The sequence below is a fragment of the Rhagoletis zephyria genome, unplaced genomic scaffold, assembly GCF_001687245.7.
Source record: "Rhagoletis zephyria isolate East Lansing unplaced genomic scaffold, Rhagoletis_zephyria_1.1 Rzeph_scaffold_00663, whole genome shotgun sequence".
In the NCBI taxonomy this organism is placed as follows: Eukaryota; Metazoa; Arthropoda; class Insecta; order Diptera; family Tephritidae; genus Rhagoletis; species Rhagoletis zephyria.
This window is the reverse complement of record NW_016157747.1, coordinates 125,519-137,733: the sequence shown is the minus strand read 5'-3', so window position 1 is coordinate 137,733 and position 12,215 is coordinate 125,519.

Below are 12,215 nucleotides of genomic sequence, written 5' to 3'. Positions count from 1 at the left end.
AGTCGGGATAGACTTTGGTGACCACGTTTCGTCGGACCCGGAGAGATGCGCGAGCTATTTTAGTCGGCAGTTCATTCTGCATCCTCCGGTGNGACGACAGAGTCGAGATAGACTTTGGTGACCACGTTTCGTCGGACCCGGAGAGATGCGCGAGCTATTTTAGTCGGCAGTTCATTCTGCATCCTCCGGTGGATAAAGCCAAAAGTCGAGTGACCAGAAGTCTGCACAAAATGCCAAAACCCAGTGCGCCTCTTGTCTTCACCAGCGGTGAGGTAAGGGTAGCTATCGGGAAGGCGAAAGCCTCCAAATCCATTGGACCGGACGTAATATGCATGTTGATGCTGAAAAATTTGGGTCCTGCGGGAGTAGCGTACCTAACAGAGGTCCTCAACCTGGCCACTCTCATCATTCCAGACATCTGGAAAAAGGAGAGAGTGGTCCAACTGCTCAAACCGGGGAAACCAGCCAACAAAGGAGAGTCTTATCGACCGATAAATCTCCTTTCCCCGGTAGGGAAGACACTCGAGGGCCTGCTGCTCCCGTACTTTACGAACCACCTGACCCCAGCGAAGCATCAACATGGGTTCCGTAAAGTGCATAGCACAACAACAGCACTTAACGCCATAAACACTCAGATAACTCGTGGCCTAAACCGAAACCGCTCCTGTGAGAGAACTATTCTAGTAGCGTTGGACCTGTCCAAGGCTTTCGACACTGTCAGTCATTCAACGCTACTAGAAGATATAGAGGCCTCCTCACTCCCACAGAGACTCAAACGGTGGTCGGCGAATTACCTGAGTGGTCGACACTCGTCAGTAATTTTCAGAGAGAAAACTGGCAAGCTACGTAAAATTAAACAGGGGGTACCACAGGGTGGTGTCCTGTCCCCGCTACTGTTTAATTATTACATCACAAAGCTTCCTCAGCCACCAGAGGGTGTTAATATAGTCTCCTATGCTGACGATTGTTCGATCATGGCGTCTGGGAATGGAATTGATGACTTGTGCTCGAAAGTAAACGGTTACCTCGCCGAACTTTCTCGCTTCTGCACTGCAAGAAGCCTTGCCCTATCCCCTGCGAAATCCTCGGCAACCCTTTTCACCACCTGGACGAAGGAGGCCAGACTGCAACTGGGTATCCACGTTGATGGCGTAACAATACCGACGGTGAATAACCCGAAAATCCTTGGAGTTACCTTCGAGAGTCTGCTCTCCTTCTCGGCGCATACAACCGCAATTGTCAACAAAGTACGAAGCCGCAACAATGTCCTCAAGTCGCTGGCCCGCAGCACTTGGGCAAAGATAAAGAAACGTTGTTGGCAACATACAAGGCAATTGGCGACCGGTTCTAAACTATGCAGCGCCCGTATGGTCGCCGGGGACTAGCAGGACGCAGTGGATGAAGCTAGAGACCTGCCAAAACACGGCATTACGAACTACGACAGGATGCCTCCTGATGACGCTCCAACACCACCTACATGACGAGGCCCAGATGCTCCCAGTAAAGGAGCATAACATAATGCTCTGCAAGCAGTTCCTTGCTGGGAGCCCTCGCCACGGCACGTCAGGAGGCATCTTTACGAACTGACGCACGAAGTCCAGAGGTTTATCAAACAACCTCTGGACCCGTCAACCTACCGACAGGCCCTGAGCGGCATTCACAGGGAATCAGTTTCAAGTTATGTAGACTCCCGCCCTGTGAATGCCGTTCTAGGCACACAACCACCGGACGTGGACGGGACACAACTTTGTCTGCCTCGGGAGACCCGCACTACAATAGCCCAACTTCGCTCTGGCTATTGCAGCAGGCTCAACTCCTACTTGAGTAGAATTAACGAGGATGTGCCCAACCAATGCCCGGCATGTGGAGGAAGAGTCGCCACATGACTCCCGGCACCTCATCACATGCCCTGAGAACCCCACTCAGCTAACGCCCTTGTCCCTATGGACAGCACCTGTGGAAGTCGCACACTTCCTGGGCCTCCCCCTAGCGGAAATTGACGACAACGTTGATGGATGAACCGCCCCGAACGGGGCTTAGTAACCGCTATAACAACAACAACAAGATCTTCTTAGCCCGAGATATGCAAGAAGACTAAAGAGAAAGGATTTTTCCGATATTATCAAATGATGAGTAATATAATATATGTATATGCATATCCGCAAGCTATCAATGGCGGCTCTGGAACTCGTCCTTTCAGACCTCCTACCCAACATTGGTGTCAGTGCGGGTCGGCATCTTTTCCTTTCCGACCGAATTACTTAAATATAGAAAAGCGAAAGCGCGGCATGGAAACTAGTCCTTTCCACCCGCCCAGGCAGTGCGGCTCTGGAACTCGTCCTTTTAGACCGCCTGCCCAGCATGATATCCAGCGATCCTGCTGCCCGGAATCTTATCCATTCCGACAGCCGCAACAACTGCAATAAATATATATGAATAATTCGTTAGCTTGGTCCCTTCGCACTCACCTCACTACACTGTAATTTCCCTTTGAAGGATAAAGACTTGTTTTCGTTTTAAAAATGTACAAACTTTAAACTTAGTTTAGTTTTTATGTATTTACAAATTTATTTGGCTAATAGATTTCAAAACCGTGTTAACTCCGATCATTATTTTCGAGAAGGGCGCTTGCGCGATGTCCGACGTTTTTGGCTGAACTAACTTTCTGCGGATTTCGCACGATGATAGGGAGGCGGCCGTGCGCGCTCGGTACTCATATTTTCGGAGTTGACGTCGGTCAACTGCCACTGCTGCGGGCAAGGATTGCGCGCACGGCCGTCGTATTGCGCTTTAAGCGGCGGCTTAAACATCCTCCCCGCCCTGCAGGAATGCGCAGCTTAGAGCCTTCTGTAGCTCTTTCAGCGCGCGGATAGTGTTTCCCAAGACGCGGTTAGTAGTGCGGCCCTGGTAGTTGGCCTTTGGCAGGCCTTGGGAGGTGCGCGCGATCGTCCGTCAGGAGGTCTTCTTGCGCGACGGTTGCGGCGCCTGGTTGCGCGGGTTGTGGGCCTTGTTGCGCGGGTTCTGAGCCTTCTGCTCCGGGCTTCTCTTGTTAGTGGGCGTCTTGTCTGGCCTACGTGCAGATGCGCGCTGCTTGGGCTGCTTCTTACGTTGGCCCGTGCGCATGGTTGTTGGCTGCCACATGCAGCAAAGTGTGGTGCGCCAACCCGCAGTGTTTGCAGCTGCCCGGCGAGTCGCATTCGCCGGTTGTGTGGGTGAGCGCAAGGCAGTTGACACAATACCCTTGCGCCCGGGATACTGCCAATCGCTGCGTTGACTTCATGGCCTTGAAGGACGGGCACGTCATGAGCGCGTGATACTTGTGGCAGAGCCGACATTGGAGGCAGTTTTATCCGTCTCTGCCGTTGGATCCAGGGGGAATGCCTTCCGCGATGCCATGATGTCTTCATTCTGGAAGTAGAAGCAAAGGCAGAGAAACGAGAAATAGTTGGGTACAATATTTAAACGGGAAGTTAAGACCCTTAATATTTATTTATTTATTTATTTATATAAAAGAGGAACAATCCCCGCCCAATGAAAAATTCCAACAAGCCTCGGATGAGACCCCCTTTTTCTGATGACGACCACGGCAAACGTATAAAGGACTATGATTTAAGGGTATGCACCTGGAATATCCGGACCCTTAATGGGGAAGGTGCCTCTGCCCGGCTGGTTGATGTCCTCGGGAAGACAAAGGCTGACATCACCGCCATCCAAGAAATGCGATGGACGGGGCAAGGTAAAGTAAGCGTGAAGCCTTGCGACGTCTACTACAGTTGCCACGTAAAGGAGCGCAAATTCGGTGTTGGATTCGTGGTAGGAGAGAGACTCCGTCGCCGAGTACTGGCGTTCACCCCGGTGGACGAACGTCTAGCCACAATCCGCATCAAAGCTAGATTCTTCAACATCTCGCTCATCTGCGCCCATGCCCCGACGGAAGAGAAGGATGAGGCGTCCAAGGATCTCTTCTATGAGCGCTTGGAACGTACATATGAGCGCTGCCCCCGACACGATGTCAAAATCGTGCTTGGCGATTTTAATGCCAAGGTGGGCAAGGAAGGGATCTTTGGCGCCACTGTCGGAAAATTCAGCCTCCACGACGAAACGTCCGATAACGGACTGAGGCTGATCGACTTCGCCGGGGCCCGAAATATGGTAATATGTAGTACTAGGTTCCAGCATAAGAACATCCACCAAGCTACATGGCTGTCTCCAGATCGAAAAACGAGAAACCAAATCGATCATGTTGTGATAGACGGAAGGCATGCTTCAAGCGTTTTGGACGTACGTACACTCCGAGGGCCAAACATCGACTCGGACCACTATCTTGTTGTAGCCAAGATACGCACCCGCCTCTGTGCAGCAAAAAATGTGCGCCCAACAATGCAAGGAAAGCTTAACGTCGAAAAGCTGCAATCACAACAGACGGCCAATTTATTCGCCACTCGACTCACACACCTGCTCTCTGAGAGCACTCTTCAACAATCCGACGTACGCGAGCAGTGGAACCACATTTCCCGATCATTAAGTACCGCCGCCGAAGAAGTAGTTGGATTTCAGCGAGCCCGAAAGAACAACTGGTACGATGAGGAATGTCAAGAAGCCGCAGAGAAAAAAGATGCCGCCTACAGGGCCACGCTGCGATCGGGCGCAACGCGAGCCATGTGGGACCGTTATAGGGAACTGAAGAAGGAAGCGAGACGTATTTGCCGCAATAAGAAGAGAGAGGCCGAAATACGTGAGTGCGAAGAGCTTGAGATGCTGGCCGACAGGAAGAACGCCCGAAAATTCTACCAGAGGGTTAGGCGACTTACGGAAGGTTTCAAGACCGGGGCGAACTCCTGTAAGAACAACAATGGCGACCTAGTGACCGATGTCCAGAATATACTTAAATTGTGGAGGGAACACTTTTATAACCTACTGAATGGTAGCAGCGCTGAAAGTAGTGAGGAAGACGAACCCGAGTCCCCAGTCGATGATGATGGAGTAGCTGTCCCACCGCCTGACTATGACGAGGTACGAATAGCGATTACGCGGCTGAAAAACAACAAAGCTGCTGGAGCTGACGGCCTGCCAGCCGAGCTATTCAAGTACGGCGGCGAGGAGCTGATGAGGTGCATGCATCAGCTCGTATGCAGAATATGGTCAGATGAACGCATGCCCGACGACTGGAATTTAAGTGTGCTCTGCCCAATCCACAAGAAAGGCGACCCCGCCATACGCGCCAACTACCGCGGAATTAGCCTTCTAAGCATAGGTTACAAGGTCTTATCGAGCGTATTGTGCGAAAGACTGAAGCCCACCGTCAACGAGCTGATTGGACCTTATCAGTGTGGCTTTAGGCCTGGAAAATCCACCATAGATCAGGTATTCACAATACGCCAAATCTTGGAAAAGACCCGCGAGAATAGGATCGACACACACCATCTATTTGTCGATTTCAAAGCCGCTTTCGACAGCACGAAGAGAAGTTGCCTTTATGCCGCGATGTCTGAATTTGGTATCCCCGCGAAACTAATACGGCTGTGTAAAATGACGTTGAGCAATACCACCAGCTCCGTCAGAATAGGGAAGGACCTCTCCGAGCCGTTTGATACCAAACGAGGTTTCAGACAAGGGGACCCCCTTTCGTGTGATTTCTTTAATCTTATGTTGGAGAAGATAATAAGAGCCGCAGAACTGAACCGCTCAGGCACAATACTTTATAAGAGCGTACAATTGCTGGCGTATGCCGACGACATCGATATTATCGGTAAAAACAAGGGCTACGTCTGTTCTGCCTTCTCGGGATTGGATAGAGAAGCAAAGCGAATGGGTCTGGTGGTGAACGAGGACAAAACGAAGTATCTCCTGTCAGCACACAAACAGTCAGAGCATACGCGTCTTGGCACCCACGTCACTGTTGACAGTTACAAGTTTGAAAAAGTAGACGACTTCGTTTATTTGGGAACCAGCATTAACACCAATAATAATGTCAGCCTTGAAATCCAACGGAGAATCACTCTTGCCAACAAGTGCTACTTTGGGCTGAGTAGGCAATTGAGAAGTAAAGTCCTCTCTCGTCGTACAAAGATCACACTCTATAAGTCACTCATCATGCCTGTGCTGGTGTATGGCGCGGAAGCATGGACAATGAAAGCATCTGATGAGGCGGCTCTTGGAGTTTTCGAGAGAAAGATTCTGCGAAAGATTTACGGACCTTTACGCGTTGGTGATGGCGAATATCGCAGACGATTTAACGATGAGCTGTATGAGCTTTACAACGATATAGACATAGTGCAGCGAATTAAAATTCAGCGGCTCCGCTGGCTTGGCCATGTCGTTCGGATGGACAGAAACGCTCCTGCTCTGAAAATATTCAACGCGGGCCGCGATGCTGGGAACAGAGGAAGAGGAAGGCCTCCTCTGCGTTGGAAAGACCAGGTGGAGAAGGACTTGGCTTCACTTGGCATTTTCAATTGGCGTCAGTTAGCACAGAAGAGAAATGACTGGCGTGCTGTTTTGGACTCGGCCAAAATCGCTTAGGCGGTTACAGCGCCAAATAAGAAGAAGAAGAAGAAGAGAGAACCTTAATATACAGGGGGAAGGTGTATATCTACTTATTTATTGTGCGCGGAGAATTCTCCGTGGGAAGGAAACACAGTTTGACAAGTGGCCGCCTGATAACTCCATTTTGTGTGCGGATTTCTACGACATGTATGTGGCCATCAGGCCCATGGCGAACGTTTTCGATTCGTCCCCATCGCCACTCAGTAGGAGGGAGCGGATCTTCTTTGACCACGACGAGGTCGCCTGCCTGGGGATCGCGTTGTGGGGTTTTCCACTTGTATCTCTTCCGAAGATCTTTGAGGTAATCTTCTTTCCAGCGGCGACTAAATTAGTTGTGAAGTGCTTTAACTTTCTCCCACCGTTTTAGTAAAGAGAGGTCTTCCACATTAGGCTCGGAAATGGCCAATAGCGGTGCACCTCGAAGGAAGTGACCTGGAGTAAGTGCTGTCATATCAGCTGGATCTTGGGAAAGTGCGGAAAGAGGCCTCGAGTTAAGGACTGCTTCAATTCGCACCAGAAGCGTCGTGAATTCTTCAAAAGTAAACTTGTGGGTTGCAGCGGGTTTCTTTAGATGGATTTTAAAGCTTTTTACTGCAGATTCCCACAAGCCGCCCATGTGGGGGGCGCTGGGTGGTATGTATTGCCCGCTGATGCCTTGAGGGGCATATTTTTTGACAATGTCTGCGGAACATTCGTTAAGGAACTTAACGAAGTCGAGTTCTGGTGCGCGCTGGGCGCCAATGAACGTTTTTCCATTGTCGCTCATCATATTTGAAGGAAAACCTCGTCTGCCGACGATGCGGGAGAATTCTGCTCGTCAAGCCTCGGTTGCAAGATCCGAGCATAGCTCGAGATGTACTGCCTTTGTGGAAAAACTAACAAAAACTGCAACGTATCCCTTTATAAGGGTGGTAGATCTTAGCACCGATGCTTTAATTTGGAATGACCCAGCGAAATCTACTCCATTTGTAGAAAATGGGAGTGAGAAACTGCAGCGCTCAGGGGGTAGAGCGGCCATTATTTGGGTGCGTGTTTGTTGCTTGTAAAGCGTGCACAGTTTGCATTGAAAAATGCATTTTTTTAATCAGAGGTTTTAGCTTTGGTACGTAGTACTCCTGCCTTACCATTTGGAGCAGTAATCGTGAAGAAGCAGCGAGTGTAAAAACTCCAAATATAGCTGGCAGAAACTCGATTCTGTAGGGAGAATTATTGGGTGCCTTTCATTATAGCTCAACGTGGAATGTGCTAATTGGCCATTAAGCCGTAGAAGTCCGTCTTTGTCCAAGGAAGGATTGAGACCAAGAAGCGGACTTCTTTTTGTTAATTGACATTTTATCTTGCAAAGCGCTTTTTTCGCTCGCAAACTGGCGTGATTGCGCTACGTTGATAAGACGCATTTTTGCATGTTGCAATTCGTTATGTGTCAGATGTGGATTGGTGATTGTAGCTAACCCCTTTGATTTGTTGCGGGCATTGTTCACGAAGCGGAACATGTACGCAGTCACGCGGAGTGCTCGAGAGAAAGAAGAAAAGCGATCAAGAAAATCGACCTCTTCTTCGAGCGCGTGATATACCTCCACCTTGCACTTTTCTGGTGGAGATGCACTGCATGCCTTTGACCTTGGCCATGCATCCATGTGGCAAGATAGCCATTTTGGTCCGTGCCACCAGAGTGGGGAATTCGCCAAATCCTGTGGTTTGCAACCGCGGGTGCCGAGGTCGGCTGGATTATCTTGGCTGGCAACATGGCGCCATATACCGGTTGGAAGATATTCCCGGTTTTGGGAGGTACGATTGGATACATACGTCTTCCATGTACATGGTGGCTTTTCAAGCCAAGCTAGCACAATCTCTGAATCTTACCATAAGAATGTGTTGCACGAATGTAATTTGAGCTGTTTTCGAACAGTTGCGACCAGTTTTGCGAGTAAGACTGCACCACACAGCTCCAGGCGTGGCGAGCTTACCGTCTTCAATGGTGCTACTTTGCTTTTTGCAACCAAGAGAGTGGAATATCTTTGGTTGCTAGCATTTACGCGGATGTAAATCGCAGCGCAATATGCTTTTTCCGCGGCATCGCAAAACCCGTGGATTTGGGTATCTTGCCCCGGAGTGAAGTTAACCCATCGAGGGATTTCGATGTAGCAGATGGCTGGCAGAGGGCTGGCAGATTTTCTACGAACTGTTGGCATTTTGCTAAAGCTATGGGTTTGGCACATTCGTCCCAATCAACGCCATCTAGCCAAAGATCTTGAAGCAAAATCTTTGCTTGAATCATCACTGGTGACAGCCATCCTGCCGGGTCAAAAAGTTTTGAGACAGAAGATAAGATTTGTCGCTTTGTGACGGCATTCGATGTCGATGCAGGCAGTATGGTGTAGGAAAATTTATCCGTAAGTGCGTTCCATTGTATACCAAGAGTTTTGGTTGTGGAAGCGCTCTCAAATTTCAAAAAGTTGGAGTCGAGAAGATCCCCCTTTGGAAATTTTTCTAAAATGGACGGATGATTGGCCGTAAGTTTCTTGAGTATGAAACCAGCTTACTTCAGCGCTTTGATCACTTGAATAAGTGATTCAGTGGCGTTGTCAATATCATGAGTTCCGGATAGGATGTCATCCACATACGTTTCGGTTTAGGTATTGTGGCAGCCAAAGGAAACGTCGCTATCGTGTCATCTACTAATTGATGCAGGGTACGAATAGCGACGTATGGTGCACAATTAACGCCGAACGTTACGGCTTTAAGATTATGATCGGTGACAGGAGAGTCAGCCGATGTGCGAAACAAGATTCGCTGAAAATCTTTATCCTCCTCATGGATGAGTATTTGACGATAAATTTTTTCAATGTCTCCATTGAACACGAATCTGTGCATTCGCCACTGCAGAATGAGCAGCATGAGATCTGGCTGGAGTGTGGGACCAGTGTGCAACGCGTTGTTCAGGGTTGTTCCTGAACCAGATGTTTTTGAGGCGTTGAATACCACGCGAACTTTGGTGGTCACTAGAGTGGTTCATAAAAACACTCTTTTTGGAAATTCATAAACGCCACATCAGAATATTGTTATTTGTGATAAAAAAAGACACACGTCTTTTTCTATTTTGAAAAAAAAAAACTTTTCTTAGAGGTCGCGCTGGTCGGTTTTTTATAAAGACGCTGATGTTCTAAATTTTTTTATTTTCTTGACATGTTAAAATGCAGCTAAAAATGTGGTTTTTACATATAATTACTGTGGTATTATTGCGGAACAGTCTTGTCTTGGACAGTTAGAATGGACCTAGTTCCCGAAAATATGCTCTCGAAAAGACACTAGTAAAAGTAAAACGTTGATACTGAACGATTTACGCTTTGTCATGGGTTGGAACTTGTTCCCAGGGGGTTTCTGGGGTTGCTAATTAGGAATCCGAAGTCAGCTTTTCAAAATTCAAAATGGCGGATCCAAAATGGCGGTCCATTTTTTTTTAATTATTGGATCTGTTCGAAACCCGGCACTCGAGAGTTTTGGGGGTCGCCGATTACGAATCTGAAGTCAATTTTTTTAAATTCAAAATGGCGGATCCAAAATGGCGGTCCATTTTTTTTTAATTATTGGATCTGTTCGAAACCCGGCACTCGAGAGTTTTGGGGGTCGCCGATTACGAATCTGAAGTCAATTTTTTTAAATTCAAAATGGCGGATCCAATATGGCGATCAAATTAGAAAAAAATACTAAAATTAAAACGTTGGTACTGAAGGTTTTAAACATTGTAAAGGGTTAAAACACGTTTCCAGTGGGTTTCTGGGGTTGCTGATTACGAATCTTATGTCAGATTTTCAAAATTCAAAATGGTGGATCCAAAATGGCTACTAACTTAAAAAAAATGATTCGATTTGTTTCAAACTCTTAACCGCCATTTTGAGTTTTGAAAATATGACAACAAATTCGTAATCAGCAACCTCAGAAACCCCCGAGAAACGAGTTTCAACCCTTGAAAATACTTAAAACATTCAGTATCAACGTTTTAATTTAAGCATTTTATTTAATTTGATCGCCATATTGGATCCGCCATTTCGAATTTAAAAAAATGTACTTCAAATTCGTAATCGGTGACCTCGAAAGCTCCCAGTGCCCGTTTTCAAGCAAATCCAATAAAAAAAAATTATCGCCATTTTGGATCCGCCATTTTGAATTTCGAAAAACTGACTTCAGATCCATAATTAGCAACCCCAGAAACCCCCTGGTAACAGGTTCAGTATAAACGTTTTAATTTTACTAGTCTCTTTTCGAGCGCATATTTTCGGGCACTAGGCCCATTCTAACTACCCAAGATAGGTATGTAATTAAGGGAATGTTCCCCAATAATACCAGAGTAATTATATGTAGAAAAAAAATTTTAGCTGCATTTTAACATGTCAAGAAAATAAAAAAATTGAGAACATCAGCGTTTTTATAAAACACCGACCAGCGCGATCTCTAAGAACACTTTTTTTCAAAATGAAAAAACACGTTTCTCTTTTTTTATCACAAATAACAATAATTTGAGGAAGCGTTTATGAATTTTCAAAAAAAAAAAAATTTTTTAACCAGTCTGGTGGTCACCTTATCTGGTTTGACATTGAACCACTGAGAATCCAGGCAAATATTGTTTTTTGCGCAAGTATTGTGCCGCGAATCTTTTGTATACCTTCCAGCAGGATTTGTGGAAGTATATCGCTGCCGATTACCATATCATTTTGAGCTGGTATGTGGCAGCTTGGGTCAGCAAGTTCAAGGATCTTGAATCGCTGCCAGTTTTCACGGCTAATGGTGAATGTAGGCATGTGCCTCGTGAGCTGAGGTAACACGATATCCTGTGTGTTTATCCGTTGCATGGTTTTGGGTGCAACCAATGTTAGTGGACAAAGCTTTGAGGAGTTTTGTACTACTTCTCCACCCATGCCGGAAATTTCGAACTTGGAATGTTCGAATGGTAGTTCCAACCGTTTCTGAACTTTCGAGGAAATGAAAGTTTTTTGTGAGCCTTGACCAATCAGGGCTCTAAGTTAAACAATTCCCCCTGGTGTACAACTGCGACCATGGCAGTTGGAAGGAGAATTTTGCTATCATGGTCGGTGTGCAATGATTGTATTTGTGCTTGTTTGGAACAGCACGGTTGCTTGCCAGCACTTGTCGAGCGGGAGGTGTCGACTGGTCAGTAGTGTGTTGTGCGGCGGTTTCATTCGCTTGCGCATTGGAGTGCCGAGATTGTGGTTTGGGATTCATGTGCAGCAGGGAGTGATGCCGTTGTTGGCAATGTATACATGACCACTTGCTCGAACACTCATAAGTAGCCCATAGGTATTACCAAGGCAGTTTTTGCATAGCTTGGTTTGGTTTGCGAATTGTACTCGGTTCGGTACCGAAATTCGCTTAAATTTTGGGCAGACTCTAATGGGATGAGGGGACTTGCAGTAAGAGCAAGTTGTTTCCCTCTTAGGTTCTGCCACAAAGGTTTGAGTCCTGTTAAAGGACCTGTTTTGCGCAGCATTTTGATGATCGACTGGTTTTTGTTTATTTTGGCTTGGATTAAGCCGGTTAAGTCTTTCGGCTACTTCGTATCTTGAAGTAAGAAAATCGTCCATTTGTGACCATGAGGGTAAATCTCTTCGAGAAGAGAGAGATTGTTCCCAAAGTGACAGTGTGGTTTCGGG